Source organism: Dicentrarchus labrax, unplaced genomic scaffold (assembly GCF_905237075.1).
Source record: "Dicentrarchus labrax unplaced genomic scaffold, dlabrax2021, whole genome shotgun sequence".
NCBI classification, from domain to species: Eukaryota; Metazoa; Chordata; class Actinopteri; family Moronidae; genus Dicentrarchus; species Dicentrarchus labrax.
This window is the reverse complement of record NW_026136715.1, coordinates 10,977,952-10,985,620: the sequence shown is the minus strand read 5'-3', so window position 1 is coordinate 10,985,620 and position 7,669 is coordinate 10,977,952. Positions and strand designations below refer to the sequence as shown.

Genomic DNA, 7,669 nt, shown 5'->3' with positions numbered 1-7,669 from the left:
ATTGAGATCCCCTGTCATACTTACTACTGACCATTGAGGACCACCACTGGATCAGTTAGGAGTGAAGAGTCATGGTCAAGGGAATCCGTTATTGCAGGAGGGAAGAGCATGACTTATTAATCTCTCCCCATTCACACTTTCCCAGTCAGCTTTCATTAAGCCACTTTGCTGTTACTAGTTCGCTATATATATATATATATATATATATATATATATATATATATATATATATATATACACAATACTCTGTCATATATAATCAGCCACAATACATGTGAATTATAGTTACTTTATAGGAGATTTGAATCCATGAAGTTGTTTAATAGGCTTTGGTAATAGAGCTTAAAACTGAGTGCCCTATATGAAAATTAAAGAAAGAATATAACAGGATATTTTGTTGTTCTTTGTGGAAAATCAATCACATATTGACAGAAATGTTTGTGTTCAGCAGTCAATTTGGTTATCATCAGTTTTCTTATGTGTTTCTCTTCTGAAAGCTTTCACTTACCTTTTTAATTAAATCTTAAGTGCTTGAATTTAGCCAAAAACCACAAAGGTGTGTTTATTTCAACTAAGAAAATCGTTTTTGATCATTGTTGGTGCCACACATGAGACACTTTCATGGGTAGCTGTAGTGTCACTGGGTTACAGGTATAGGTATTAAAAATCAAAAGCTGAAGTAGATAAGCAATGTCAGTATGTTTGATCAAAGAAAAGATCACTTTTTTTTTCAGGTTTTGTTTATTGTATTTTTCACACTGTATGCAGATTAAAGTCAATACAATTTATAACAAAGCATTATATATTATTTTGTGGCTGAACAGTACATTACGTTGCTAATTGCAATTTTTTTTAATGTTGCTAATGTTCACCCCCCTTTAAATATTTTGGTTTTTATTTGCGTTTTTGTTGTGTTTTTTTCAAGTCATAATGGCTGTCTCTCAAGCTCTCTCTGTTAGTTGGCTGATTGTACTATATGTCTTAATCTAAGTTTTCTGTAAGGATGGAACAGTATATTTTCTGACTTTTCTGAATTGATTAATGGTTTGGTTTCTATATAATAATGCTTTAAAAAAATCTCCAAAAGATCAGTTTAATTGCTTCATAAATACCTTGAACGATTAATGGATGGCAAAATAGTTGCTGATTAAACTTTCTGTCTATTAACCAAACAAATTGTTTCAGCTGTTATTGGAGAGATATAGGTAGAAAAACGGTAAAGTTATCCTTTAATGTCATCCTAATAGATTTCCTGACCTCAATCTTTTTCTTTTTCTAGCTTTTTTCTTTCTTTCTTCGTTCTTTTCCTTGTGTTGAGTAGTTACTTTCTTTTTACCATGCCTGTCTGCGAGTGAGGCTTCTTATCACAACACAATCTTTGGCTCCTTCCCTTTTAACCATACGTCGTGCGTCATGACGTCATGACGGGGCGGGGTGGAGGACCGCGGGGCGGACGGCACTCGGAGGAGGGGTGCCGCTCGTTGAACGACTGTGTCAGCTCCAACAGTTTGCTATCACCCTTGTAAGTGTGAAATTATATTTGTACTTTGATTTTGGTTTTTGGTTTGGTTTTTTTTTGTGTGAGTGTGGTTGTTTTACCGTCGGTGTGTGCGCGTGTGTAACGTGTGGCTCTGTGCCGCGAGCGGAAAGCTGTTAAAGAGTGTGGATGTAGATATATTTCCATCGTGTTAACAGCTCTGTACAATGACACACTAACGGGACTGTCAACCCTGAGTCCGATAACACACTGCTGCTCGCTGACAACACTGACGCGCCACTGAACTAACGTTAACATGTCAGCGACTTTTTTTTAGCTTTATACGCATTGCTTCACCAAATGTCACAGCATACACGCAGACTTCGCCTGTTGTTACTTTAAAGTAGCGTAAAGTAAGGTATATGTTACTCAACGGGGAATTTCTTTGGACGTATCTTTCGTAACTATCGCTATATATTTCATCTCCTATGGTGTCAGCTGAACATTCATATGCGGACGTTTTGCTGTACTACTTCAATAACAAAATAAAAAATGTTGTGGGACATAAGTCGTGGACAACAGGTCTTGCCTCACCGCCTATATAGAAGGAAATAAACCGCAAATAATTCGACGCATTTGGTATTTGTACTCACATGATCCTCTTGCTTAAGTTGTAAAGTTGTGAGTAACGTTAGGTATTTATTTTACTACGATGCTGTCATATTGATGTGTCTCAGTGGCTTATGATATTACACAGGGCCCTGCTAGTAGCTTGCAATCTACACAAGTTTTAATAAACCCCCAGAAGGGTTTATTTTAGTCTCAACTGGCTAATGCAATTTGATGGGCTGAAGACATTTCATGGCCTGGTAAGGATGGACATCCGCAGCCTCATTAAATCGGATCCCTAGTATTCTTCCACAGAGGAGCATTTTTTTCTGCAACCTATTATCAGTGTCTGGGATACAGACAGAGACATACGCACTCTCTCTCACACACACACACACACACACACACACACACACACACACACACACAGGCACAAAGCACACAGGCAGACGCAGAGAGTACAATGTGCCAAGGAAGCATTTAGACGATTACAATTTTCATCTCACTTTCTCTCTTCTTTGTTGAAGATCTGTGGGCCTGATGTAGCAGGTTGTCATCTCCTCTGCAATGAAGGAAACCCGCTCCAGCGTCATGATTATGGACTGGAGGTTTGTTTTCATGCACTTACTCTACTCATCCATTCTCTCCCCTCTCTTGCTCCATCTCTGACCGTTTTTCTAACCTGGTGGTTTTGACACTGCTCTGTATGCACTGTAGATACACACGTAGAGGGTTCGAAGGGTCCGATATGACATGATGTATCCCACTATCTGTTCAGCATACTCTGCTAAGTGGCTTAGAGCTTGGCTGCCCCTTCAGGGCACTGCTAACGCAGCCATTCATGTCTCACTCCGACAGTCAGACCACCACGATGACGCTACCCTCCTCCTCCTCCTCCTCCTCCTCCTATTCCCACTGCACTCACATTGTGCATTCCCTTTTAGGAGCTGAGCCTAGAATTGAGAGTCTTTGTATGAGTTTAATGTGTTTGTGTATATGTATGTGTGTTTGCATGCACAATGCTTACAAAATAGAATGCAGTGGTTTCTAAAGATGGAGTTGCCTCGTCCTCTAACACTTCATCACATCAGCTTCAGATGCGATGAAGATGTGCTCATCCTGGATCACATCACAAGATTAACACAGCTTGCTGTATGCTTGCCTTGCTGTCAGGGGGGGTGATTAATTGGCCATGTGTACAGGAAGTCTGCAGGTCTCACAACAAAGCTGCAGTCACATTATTAGAGACATGAAGATGATATGAAGTAGACTATAGTTCAAGTTATACATATTCTGGTTTGATTTATTTGTTATGTTGTAAAGACTTTACATGTTTTGATGGGAAAGGACGACAAAAAATGGTTTTGTAAAGATGATTAATACTGTACAGTGTAGTGTAGACATCAAGTCTGCTGTAGACTGGCGGCGATCTGTTGATTGTTTACATAAATATAATAAGGAATGTACTATATGCACATCTGTAGCAAATATGTACCAAAACCACTGCTGTTTCATTTGTTTTTATGACCAGTGTGAAACTCATGCATAAACAAAGTGTGAATGATATTATAGTGTTTGTTGAAATAAGTTACAAATCCTCTGTGTCCTCCGATTTCTCCCCATAGTTTCTCTTATTTACTGCCTAACGCATGGCTGCTCCCTCCTGTTGAAAACGTGATATGTTGTGTACTGTAGAGACAGAGATATACTGCAAATACCTGGGTTTAGTTCTTGGGAAGCTGGTGAGGGGTCATGTCTTTGGTGTTACACTGGAGTCCTTCTAGTTGGTGAGAGCAGAAGAAGACAGAAGTGTGTATCACATGAGGCACGTGGTTGTATACACGTACATCCTGATATTACAAGGGAATTGGCCATGTGGGTGAAAGTGCTCTTATCAGCTCAAATCATGTGATAGTCTTAAATCTGTAGAGTTTCTTAACATATTTATCATCATTGCTTGAAACACTCACATTCATGTTATCTTGGTCAGTGTCATTTGTACTGCATATAAACTAAGGCTGCACATTTTCTTAAAGGTAAAATATGTAACAGAACAGCATTATGATGAAGTAGTAGCTGCAGAGATGCCCTGGTCTACAAATCTTGTTCTTCAGATTTAAGAACATGTTTGTGATGCAAAAATGGTAATTCCTGCACTAATCATGAATCATATTGCAATATATGTCAGACAATACAATGTTTTTACCATATCATGCAGCCCTTATATACATACCACTGAGATGAAACAGTCACACCATGACACTTAATACCTCATCATGTAGTTTTTTTTAATGTATGTAAAGTTTTAGATTGTAGTTTTGTAAATGTGTTGTCCTTTTTTTTCACAAATAAATGATGTAAAAATGTTCAGTAAGGGATTCAAAAGGATTCAGATAATCTGTTTTTTGCCCTTTGGAGTCTAAATCTCAGCATTATTCAGGCAGTGATTTGGCTCTGTTCTCATAACCAAAGGCCAGGCCATGGCTAAAGAGGAAGTGTTGTATCTCTGAGAGGAAACTCTCTTTCCTTTCCTCTCTTTCTCTCCCTCTCTCTGTCTCTTGCTCTCTCTCTCTCTCTCTCTCTCTCTCTCTCTCTCTCTCTCTCTCTCTCTCTCTCTCTCTCTCTCACCTTCTTCCCCTTCCTGCAGGGCTTTGCTGTTTGAAAACCCATGGGGTAGCAGAGGTGTCATGGTGCAGCTTAATTTAGATGCCACAGACTGAAATCATTCCTTATCTCTGCTACAATCAGAGGTTTATACCCATTGCCATCAAGAAACATGCACAAGTGTAAAGCTTGGCTGTACTATCATGCTTATCCTGAAACTGTGGACAGACTGGGTTTATTCTCTCACTGACTCCCACACTTCCAGAATGAAGGTGAAATTCCTGTATAAAAGCTGTGGTTTCTAGTGGCAACGAGCTGCCTGCTTCCCTCTGATCCCTTCCTGTTTGAAGACAGAGGCAGAAAAGAAGCAGGGGTCACACGTTTGCACTTTAAAGCAGGGCTGAGGTCCGTGCTTTAGTATTGAAGGTCAGGTTCACAAATTTTAAAGGCTGTCTTAAAACAACAGTGAGGTGCCCATATGAACATTGAAAAGGGCATCCACAGACCTCTGTGTCAAAAATATATCCCAAAGTTCATCTGACACCTATGAAGCTTTGAGTTAGACAAATAAAGCGAGTCTCTTCCAAAGTTAGTTGTTTTTGTTTTTGTTTTGTATATAATTCTAACACCAGTAACAAAACGAGCCAATTTTGTGCTAAAAAGGTTGTAACTTTGGAAGATACCCATTTAATTCGTCTAACTTTGACAGCCCTGGCTATATTAGCTTCTGATAAACTTTTGATCCATTTTCGCATGAAAGGATGACTGTGGATTTTTATTTGGATCAATATTATGTTATATAGACTTTGCCTTCTTCACAAAACTGCATACATTTTAATAATCCTTCGTTCAGTCCGTTTACATCTTCTTGTCTTTAAATAGCAGACTTTAGAAGATTGGATATTAAAGTTTGGATGTCAGGAATATTTTCTTTCAACGTAAATCCTGTGTAGAGTGTAGACTTGATATTACTGACCCACAGCCTATGTGTTGAACCCAATATTAAAGTAGTAAAAGCTGTGCTGATACCCTCTAGCCCCCCTACTGGGCTGTAGAGGTGTCTGGTTACCTGAGCCCAGAGATCTGACTGAGGAGTTATTTAAATAAGTGACGATGCTGATGATTTATATGTGAATGCGTAAAGTTGTTCTCACCTGCTGGCACCACAAAGAGTCAGATGCCCTATGACCTTATAACCTGACCGGTTTCTCTCTTCAGTTGTGTTTTGACCCTGACGTGCATCCCCTTTCCCATTCCTTATGTCTGTGCGCCTTTAACACAATCTCTGGTATGAGATTTCAGCTGGTGTGTAGGTGGTTTCCAGCCTGTTGACAGTTGATGATGCTCTGGCAGCGCTGGTGGAATATGAGCTATGTTGGCCAAGTTGAAGGCCTGGCCACTGTTAAACACCTATCGGGTTAGTAAGTGAAGACCACTTTGCAGGGCTTGAAATTTATGACATACTCTGCTAATTTTTCCTCTTGTCCACTGGAAAGCCCCTCTTGAGAACATCTGTCTTACTCGTGATCAGCAAGAGAATGAGATTCTGAGAATCACCTCTCTCCATCAGGTCAGACACATTAGGCCTCCGCTGAGTGGTGTTCTAGTCAACATGGAGCAGTGTCAGTTCTATGCACATGGTGAATTATTCATTAGGATGCTTTCTATGGTGTTGAGCACAGATGCAGTGGTGTACTTTAACTAAGGCTTTCCCTGTAAACGTACAGCTGCATCCAGCGTAATATTTAACATGCAATCTGATGACTATCAGCCAGTTTTCAGTTATGTTTCACTTCACTACCCTGCTGTCAGATTGATATCCAACCCCTCTGTATAGCTGATACCTCAGAGATACATGTGATATTTACAGCCCTGTACAACCCTAAAACATCAACATAGTAGATCCTCTGTGGAGATGAAATTTAAATAAGCCTCTAACAAGTCTCTTTGTTACTTTTGTCTTTGCAGCCTCCCACCACACAGACTTTGTTAAGTAGTCGTAGATGACTCAGACTTGCTTCACACCCAACGTACCACCTGTTGTTCCCTTTGTGTAAGTGTGTGTCTTGGGTACATGTGTGCATTTGTATATTTTCTATTTATTTTTTGTGATCAACAATTTTATTGGTTTTCACAGCAATATGAGTGGGGGGTGGTAACAAGGGATGTAGTTAGAGATGGTCTCCTGTTGCCAAAGAGATAAAATACAATCAGAGATATTAGGTAAGGTAGACTTCCACAACCACACATGAAGGTTTTGCCTTATTTAAACTTAAGTCAATTTTTTTTAATGGGTACAGGTCAATTTAACACAGATACCAGATCTCCAGTAATAGTCTTAATGGCAGCTCTACAAGCAGACAACATTTTTCATTCTTCAACCTTTGAATACAAGTCTGTGGTGACATTAAGTAAACGTGGTTTTTTTTATGTTTGCATGTGTGAGTGAATGATTGTGTGTCTTCTGATTTGTCTTGTTCCTGGAAAGCTGAGCGCAACTTTGGCAGCAGGGCCTCCCTGTGGGTTTCATCTTGCACAATAGGGCGTTGTGCCTCCCTCTGTCAGGGAACTACCTGCCATTCACCTCCTCATTCAGACACACTGTGCTGAGCGCCTGAGCTGAACCCGACACGGCCAGGCGAAACACGCCTTAGACGGACGCCTTTGATCCAGTCTGGCCTCTTTCACTCCTTCTGTAACCCTCTGTCTCTCTTCTCTCACTTACTCTCCCTATCTGATACAAAGAGTTGTGTCTCTTATCACCCTCTTTGCAGTATGCTGAAGTCATCTCCTGCACGGTCAGATCTGATACACATTTGCTGCCTCCCTGCCACACGCCCAACACACACACACACACACACACACACACACACACACACACACACACACACACACACACACACACACACACACACATACAATAACGATTGTTCCTGTTTCCTGCCTATGCTGTCATTATGCAGCTGCTGAATGAGATAT

General features: G+C 40.2%; 1 protein-coding gene across 3 annotated transcripts in view; it reads left to right on the top strand.

Moving 5' to 3' along the window:
• The first annotated feature begins 1,503 nt into the window (after nucleotides 1-1,503).
• tmcc1a (transmembrane and coiled-coil domain family 1a) overlaps nucleotides 1,504-7,669 on the top strand; it is a 40,752-nt gene continuing 34,586 nt past the window's right edge. Inside the window, exon 1 of one of the 3 annotated variants that reach the window (XM_051425246.1) lies at nucleotides 1,504-1,522. The gene's annotated coding sequence lies outside the window, so the exon portion shown is untranslated. Of the gene's footprint in view, nucleotides 1,523-2,613; nucleotides 2,695-7,669 lie in introns of those variants that run through there. The other 2 variants (XM_051425243.1, XM_051425245.1) reach the window with 2 other exon arrangements.